Below are 8433 nucleotides of genomic sequence, written 5' to 3'. Positions count from 1 at the left end.
TGTTTAAATCATTTATCATTTCACTTTGTATCTGCAGTCAGTCACAGAATAGCCATAAACATGATTTTGACCATCTCAATTGGAATAAATCAAATGTATTTTTTGTATGTATATACATGTAAGCGATATGTGGTATTGTATACTCAAGATAATGTATTTCTGCAGCATTAAAAAATTAATCAATTTAATTTTCCACTTTTAATATGCCCTTCATTGGGTTATTTAATGCCTATTACATATCGCCAGCTCCAATCTTTTAGTTCATGCTGAAATTTCAGAAAAGGATAGTCTCAGATAAATATGCTTAATTGAGGCCGAGTGAACTTTCATTATCAGCACTACAGTCAAACAATCTAAGCAAATGTGATAATTAGAATGAAAAATGTATCCGTGGGAATGCTGAGTGGTCCAGTCCTGCTGTTTTTGCTTTTCATATTTGGCAGTGAGCTCATTTAACAAAATTTTAAAAATAATAACATTCTATTCTTTCACAGACCTCCCTAAACATTCTACAAACACTGACATTACTCCAGGATCCTAATTAAGTTCTTTTCTTGTGTTCCCCACTGTGATAGAATATTACCTGTTACTGAAATGAATTTGTTATGGTATTAGGCCAAATACTCTGCACAGGAGCAGGAATTCTTTGTAAGTATAAAGGTAGAAACAGTTAAACAGTTTCAGCAAAATGATAAACAAATTCATTAAAAGGTTACCACGATAGTTTAACGAAATGTTGTGGTGGATATATGTAATTAAATATTTCCATACTGAATAACCTAAGATATCCCTTCAGAACCATGCTTATTAAAATGTTAAAGGAGCAAACGAGTGTGAGGATGACAATCATTTCTGCTCCCTGCGCCTTTCTTTCCCTGCTCTTTTGTAGACTTAGAACTGTGGATTGCTTTTTATGCACACAGTACATCAGAGTTTGATACAACCAATGATAAAATTGGTGGAAGTGATTTCAATAATTGATATCATACTTTTAGACAGTATAGTGCTTGGTCTGCTGAAATTGGATTTTAAAGTCCTTAGATTTCCCAGTGTGTGCCTAATGTGTGTCTATATGTTCATCTGTTTATTGAAAGTATTTATTTGTTAAATAAATCCAACCCTCAACTAAGTGAACACAGAACATGCATCCTGGTCGAGGTCACAGGGGACTGGGGCCCTATCCCAGGCTGCACACAGAACAAGGCTGGGGTTCATCACAGATACACAGTAACTTTGAAACACTTATTAGCTTATCTGCATGCCTTTGGACTTCAGGTGGCAACCCATATGACCTGGGAAGAACATGCAAATTCCACACATCAGAGTGGAGGTGGGAAGCTGGATATATCAAGCAACAGCATCACCCACTGAGCTAGAATGCCACCCCAAAAACATAAAAGAAGCATAATTATTACTTAATAAATAGATGAATGGATGGATGAATGAAAAGTAGGATAAAAAGTAATATTTTTGTTTTTCTGCATTAACACTAAAAAAGGCCCAGGTTTTGATTTTATTAAGTTCATTTAAGCACTCTCAACATTAAAATAACTGATTGAAGATGTTGTCTATTAAAATATATCCTCAATCACCAAAATACAAAATCAAGATATTTAAAGAAAATTGTGCTATATATTACTGTTATGTACACTAAAATAATAGTAATAACACTCGAACTACAACTACTGTATAAAGTATAATTTATGCTTGACTATACCTGATGAATAAAAAGTCTTTAAATGTGTGTTTTATACATTTGTCTATAATGCACTTTAGATTGTGAAGTATTTACAAAGTTGTAATTGTACTACTTGGTATAAGCATATAAATCTACTTATTTCTAAGTGGTGATAAATTTTTATTTGGTACTAACTTGAAACCAGTCTGAAATGCATTACAGGGGATCTATTCCACCAAATATTTTGTTTGACGATGTTCCGTCCACAGGGTGGTACAGCAGTTAGCACCTGTAGTCTGACACGTCTAGGACCAAGTTTCATGACTCTGTTCGTCATCATGGGGTTTCCTCCAGGTACTCCAGTTGCCCCCCCCCCTCTCCCCAGTCCAAAAACATGCTAAGGTGAAGTAGAGTTACCAAATTGCCTATTAATGTGCATGTGTGAGTGTACCCTGTGATGGGTTGGTGCCCCATCCTGGGTTGCTAGCTTATCTGCATGCCTTTGGACTTCAGGTGGAAACCCATATGGCCTGGGAAGAACATGCAAGTTCCACACAGAGTGGGAAGCACCCAAAGGTTCCAGGTCCTTGCAACCATGAATAGGACAAGCGGATGCAGAAAATGGGTGGATGTTCCCCTCTGATATTAGTTTGTCTAATTCTCAAAGAATACTCATAGATTATCCTTATTGCTATAAAGAGGAGCAGCAAAATCTATACATGATATTCTATAATTTCTTTGACTTAACTTTTATGTACTTTGCCAGTCAACACTGTGGGCTCTGTATTTTAGCTTTTTACATTTTCTAACTGCCCTTGAGTAGCTTCCCCCAGTCTGGCTGGTTTCATGCCCCCTACCTCATACCTACACCTTTTTGGTGCACCTCTGAATCAAATTGTATTTTTAAGCATTGTATTTCTGGACAAAAACACATGAAATAAGGGCCATGCAGAGAAATGCCATAATGTTGCACAGAATCAATAAACAAAAGTGACCATTAAAATTGCTCATTAATGCAGGCTTGGAAAAAAGAGAAATTGGTATACAGAATAATTTGATCGCAAGCAATTTCTGATGATGATACACTTATTGAGGGGCGGCATGGTGGTGCAGTGGTTAGCACTGTCGCCTCACACCTCTGGGACCCGGGTTCGAGTCTCCGCCTGGGTCACATGTGTGTGGAGTTTGCATGTTCTCCCCGTGTCGTCGTGGGGTTTCCTCCGGGTACTCCGGTTTCCCCCCACAGTCCAAAAACATGCTGAGGCTAATTGGAGTTGCTGAATTGCCCGTAGGTGTGCATGTGTGAGTGAATGGTGTGTGAGTGTGCCCTGCGATGGGCTGGCCCCCCATCCTGGGTTGTTCCCTGCCTCGTGCCCATTGATTCCGGGATAGGCTCCGGACCCCCCGCGACCCAATAGGATAAGCGGTTTGGAAAATGGATGGATGGATGGATACACTTATTGACTTCTTTAGCATAAAGTTCTGCCTTTGGGACGAGTGGGCTGAGGTGACTGTATTGTCAACAAATTACCAATTAACAACTGTTATGCAGTTATACAAGCAACAGCTTGTTATGAACAGCAATGCATTAGAGAAAATTAAATTACTATTCGTCTTGCAAAAACAAAACATACTTGAAACTTTTAATGTCCAAAAATGCTGGTGCAAGGCCTTAGCCAGGACTATATAAACATCATCATCGGTCATTAGCCGCTGGAATTTCAGCCCCAGTCCAACGGACAGATGGAGTGAGCGTATCAAGACCCAGAATGGATGCTGCATTGTCTGGCATCCCATGTCTCAATTACTTGAAGTATTTCCCTACCCTGGGCAGAATATACTCACTCCTACATTCCAGTTGCTGCTATAAGGCTGTCTCTATTTCACTGCAGTTTAGGTTACCAATATCAGCATCAGTCCTTACACCACTGCAGATGGGTCTAGAGGATGTCTCAGGCTACTCTGCTGCTGTCACAACTACCGATGCTGTGGCATGGCAACGAAGTCCAGCCCCAGGCTCCGGTCTATCACACTGACTAACGGACCTGGCTGTCGGCACAGGATCTGCCTTGTAGGTCCTGTCTCACAAGCCGGCTCCCCTATAACCAAGATGATTAGTCCCACACCAGGATGCTTGACGTTACCGGCTACTGTGTGGCGGCTGCACCCCATGTTCTACGTCTCCCAGCTCAAGCCCATGGTCATCAGTCTTCTAACCTCCCTGGCCACACCGCCTCCTCCACCCCCGTATGTAGACAGGGCTGAAACCTGCACATTTCGGCCATCTATGGGACATACGTGACTGAGCAGGGGAGCACACCTCTCCCAATCCACCAAGTAATGAAAGCCCCTGGCGAGGCACGCCCTGGACACCTCCCTCATTGACAGTTTCCATAGGAATCACCCCTGGATACCAGCATGTGGAGTTGGTCATCGAACAGGGGATACGTCACAAACCAGCATGGAGGAGCCCCACTGACAACACTCACCTCACATACGGATTCCCTGTCTCGGCAGCCACGCCCCCAGGGAATCCCCGCTCAAGGAATCCTGTTGAGTCAGGGAAACCCTGTCCAGTCCATGCCCACACTGGTGAATACTATTTCCTGCCACGCCTCTTCCCAGCTGTTATGCATTGTCTTTTACCGCACCTGCTATTTAAATTTCTTCTGAGAGTTTGCGTGTCTTTTCCCGATAATATCTGTCCTCTGGTATTTGTTCCTGTCCCGTTCCTAGTCTCCGAGTTTGCCTTGCACCTTCTGATTGCCATTTGCCCATTGACCGCCCCCTGCCTGTCTTAATGACCTTCATTTTGCTCTCGCGTCTTGGTTTTGTCTTTGCCCATGCTGTTTTTGACCCAGACCATCAGACCCTAGTTAACTGCCTGAACGATTAAAGCATCCTGTTACTTTACTTCCACATGTGAGTTCGCATCCCTCTTGCACACAGTTACAAAAGCTAACTTTGTCAAAAGACTGAGTCTGGAAGTGGTGGTGGAGGGAAGAATGGCATTCAAACTGTATTCCATTCTAAAGAATGTGACCCCTTCTCTCAAAAGAGAACTAACGCAGCTGAGAAGCTTGAAGGTCACTCACCCAACTCTTACCGAGTGATAAAAAAATCTTGTTTGTATTATTTGACTTGCACTACATTGTGCACTTTCCATGTTTGTACACCCACACTATATATACTTTCTATTTATTTGTTTGTTTTTTTGTTTGTTTCTATATGCGTTTGTTTGTTGGGGGTATCGTGTTAAACATGTGTTCCCATTTTCTGTTTTCATAACTTCCATCTTTGCTAGTTTGCGTCACACTTGGATCCAGCCTCGCATACCCAGTCTGTGCAAACCTCTGTCACTAAGTACTGGTGGCTAGAATATTGAAATTTAAATGATGAACAATAGCCGAGGATATACCTGGTACAGCTCAGGAGTAACAATGATAATTGATGTCATAGGCAGCATCTTCTTGAGGGGGACAATTTCTTGGTGTAAAGTCTGAAACATTTAGATTTTTTTCTATTAAGCACCATTCCCAACATATTTACTCCATGATCATGCACATAAACCTCAGCCTGATCACCAGTGCACCTAACGCAGAACTTCCCCACAGCACTGCCATTCCAACACCTTATTTCACTTTTGTTGAATCGTATCACCTGCCTTGCCTGATACTCTTGCAAAGGTCAGACCTTAAATGTGGTTAAACTCTCGCCTACACACAATACATAAATAAACTCACACAGTATGTGTCAGGATCGGTGTCTGGCTGGTCCTGTCCCATGTGTCTTCTCTCTGTTTGGTGTTACTCTAGTGTGTTTCCCTGCTCTCCCCTGTTTGTGTATTTCAGTTACAGCTCCTTGTTTTTTCCTCCCTGTTTCCTGAATTTTCCCTGTTTTAGTTTCCCTTGGTGTTTGGCCCTTTTCTGCACCTGATTGCCCCCACCTGTTCCTTGTTGCCTAGAGTCCTGAGTGGTTAATTGGTTCTGGTTTTCACTTGTCCTTCATCTAGTGTATTTAAGTGCCTGCTATTGTTCTATTCTTCAGTTAGTCATTGCAGCTATTTCCCTATGTTTGTAGCTCTGTGTTTGTAGCTCTGTGTTTGTAGCTCTGTGTTTGTAGCTCTGTGTTTGTAGCTCTGTGTTTGTAGCTCTGTGTTTGTAGCTCTGTGTTTGTAGCTCTGTGTTTGTAGCTCTGTGTTTGTAGCTTGTGGTAGTTTTCTTGTGTTAGCTGTAGTTTCCATTGTTGTTCCTTGCCTTAGTTTTGTTTTACCTGTTCTATTTTGACCCCTACCAGTCCCTTTGTTTTCTGGTTCTCCCTTTGTGTTCTATATTGTTAATAGAATCTTGTTTGTTGAGAACCAGCATGTGGATTGTCCCTCCTTCGTCATGCCCAGTCGTAACAGTATAATCTGCAAGCAGAAAAATTCAGTAACCGTGAGTGTTGATGATCCAATTATGTTACATGGGCAGGCCAGCTAGGGTGCCATCTTCTGACGGTTCACCCACTTAGCTAATTGCTGGAGCCCACCACCAATTTAATGAACCACAAATAAAATTTAAGTGCTAATAAACAGTATAAAACTACAGCTTTAACTTCTGTTGATAATGGGCACAGCCATCTTGAATTCTGAGGTTGGGGTTGTGTAGATTACTCGGACTTCATGAGTCAGAATTTTGACTTCAGGGGGCGTTCCAGTTGAAATTTCCGAGTTACGAGTTCAAATGGAACACAGCATAAGTCCCCAATCGCAGGTTCCTGTGGTGTTCTTTGATCTTGCAGTTCTGACTGGGCTATTTGTGGTCCACCTGTCTGTCCTGATTTCCCTCTGATTTGATGTCCTGTTACAGTCTTCTCTGTTCCCTGGGTTTCTTTGACCTCTACTGGTTGTCCTGTCTGGCTCTCTAGTGTTCCTTGTTCATGGTTCAGTGTACCCTGTTCCTGTCCTGGCAGTGCCTCTTACATCCACATTGCATGTACGGAGAGGTGGTACTGTCAGGATCAGTCCCTTCATTGCCTGTGGTTTTCCCATTTGGCCAGCAGGTGTCGCTGGCCATCCCATCTGTCTCTGCTCTTCATGACTCCTTGCCCTAGTATTTGATTGAGTGGTAATAGCCCGCACCTGACCCTCATCTTGCCCTTGTTACTAGTGTGTATATGCACCTGCTCAAGCCTTGTTCCTTTATCGTTCTTTGTATGTGCTATAGATGTCATAGGTATTGCATGTGATTCCTGCCTGTGTTAATGTTCCTCGTTAGTGTTCCCTCTGTCTTTCTTCTGCATCAGTTCTAGCACTTCTTGGTCCTTGTTCCACCCACCTCCCTTAGCTTTGACCCCTCATGGTCTCTTTTATTTCATGTCCTTTTAAGTTTAACCTCAAATAAAGTTCACCATTCCTCAGCAGAGTGAGTTGTTCTTGATCATGCCTCATCGTGACACATGCAATGTTTTTTTTTAGAGTTACTGTGTTCTCAATATCAAGTGTCTTCTACAGCTGCTGTTTCCTTCCTTTGCTGCCATATAGAGCTGCTGCTTCATTATTGTGTCAATTTGTCTCAAAATACAACCAGGTATTGATCTTCATGCATATATTGCACACATTTTTTTGCAAAGGAGTAATAAAAACCATCAAGCAGATTTTGATTTATCACATTCATAAGGTCAGATGTCTTCTGCTTTTATTCTTCCCTTTGCTGCCACTAAAGGGTGCTTTAATTTTCAGACGAGTTGTCTCAAAATTTGATCAATTACAGTTTCTTACCCTTCATATATTTTTTCAGTTATTGCTGTAACAAGATCAAGTGTCAAAACTGCCCTTTTTTTGCTATCACTATGTGGCGCTGCTTAAATTCAGGCAATCTGTGTCCCAGCCAATGGCACTGCAAAGTTTGAAATATCTGCAGAAGATCCATCAAATATGTTTTGAGTTATTGTTATATGGGATCAAGTGTCTGAAACTGCCCTTTTTTGCTATTATTATTGTTGTTGTTGTTATAGAAAATTATTACGTGAGTTCACCCCATCTTGGATTATTCCCTGCCTTGCACAGAAAATGGAAGGAAGGATGGATTACGTGAGTTGTAAGATGTGGCCAAGTCCATTCCTGAGTCAATTCTCCATGAAGATCTGTGCAAGCCAGCACATCCTGTTGATTGTTCTCTAGATCCATAATATCACAGCTGAATCCGTTGGATAAATGCACTGAACTCAGATGGTGTTGCCATCCACACATGTAGACAGTAAAAAAAGCACAGATAGCTCAAAGAGGTGTATACACTTTACTGGTAAACAGAGAGGAACACAAGGGCATATACAGGAGCACCAGCAACCATAATTACATACCCAGCATCCCATACATAACTGGCAGACTGTTCCATGATCTAAAGGCCCTATAATTAATGGCTTAAGTACTAACTGTTATTTCATTATTTTACCTGCCTTATGCAATCTAAGTGAACAATTTGTATTAACATTAATCAGTTTAAGTAGGCAGGTGCTTGACCTTTGAGTGCCTCATATCTAAATCAGTCCTAAGTGCTACATGAAGCCAATGAACTGAGATCAATGGTTCTATGACCATGGTGTCCGTTCCTAATAACAATCCTAGCTGCAAAATTTTGAATACATTGTGTTTAATGTGCGGTCTGTACTCCCTGCCAGTAGAACGTTACAGCAATCCAACATACTGTATATAAAAGCAAGTAGTTGTTTGACTGAATTTGGTAAAAATTCCTATATTCTGCATGATTTCTACA

This window comes from Brienomyrus brachyistius, chromosome 3 (genome assembly GCF_023856365.1).
Source record: "Brienomyrus brachyistius isolate T26 chromosome 3, BBRACH_0.4, whole genome shotgun sequence".
Lineage (NCBI taxonomy): Eukaryota > Metazoa > Chordata > Actinopteri > Osteoglossiformes > Mormyridae > Brienomyrus > Brienomyrus brachyistius.
This window is presented reverse-complemented; position numbering follows the sequence as displayed.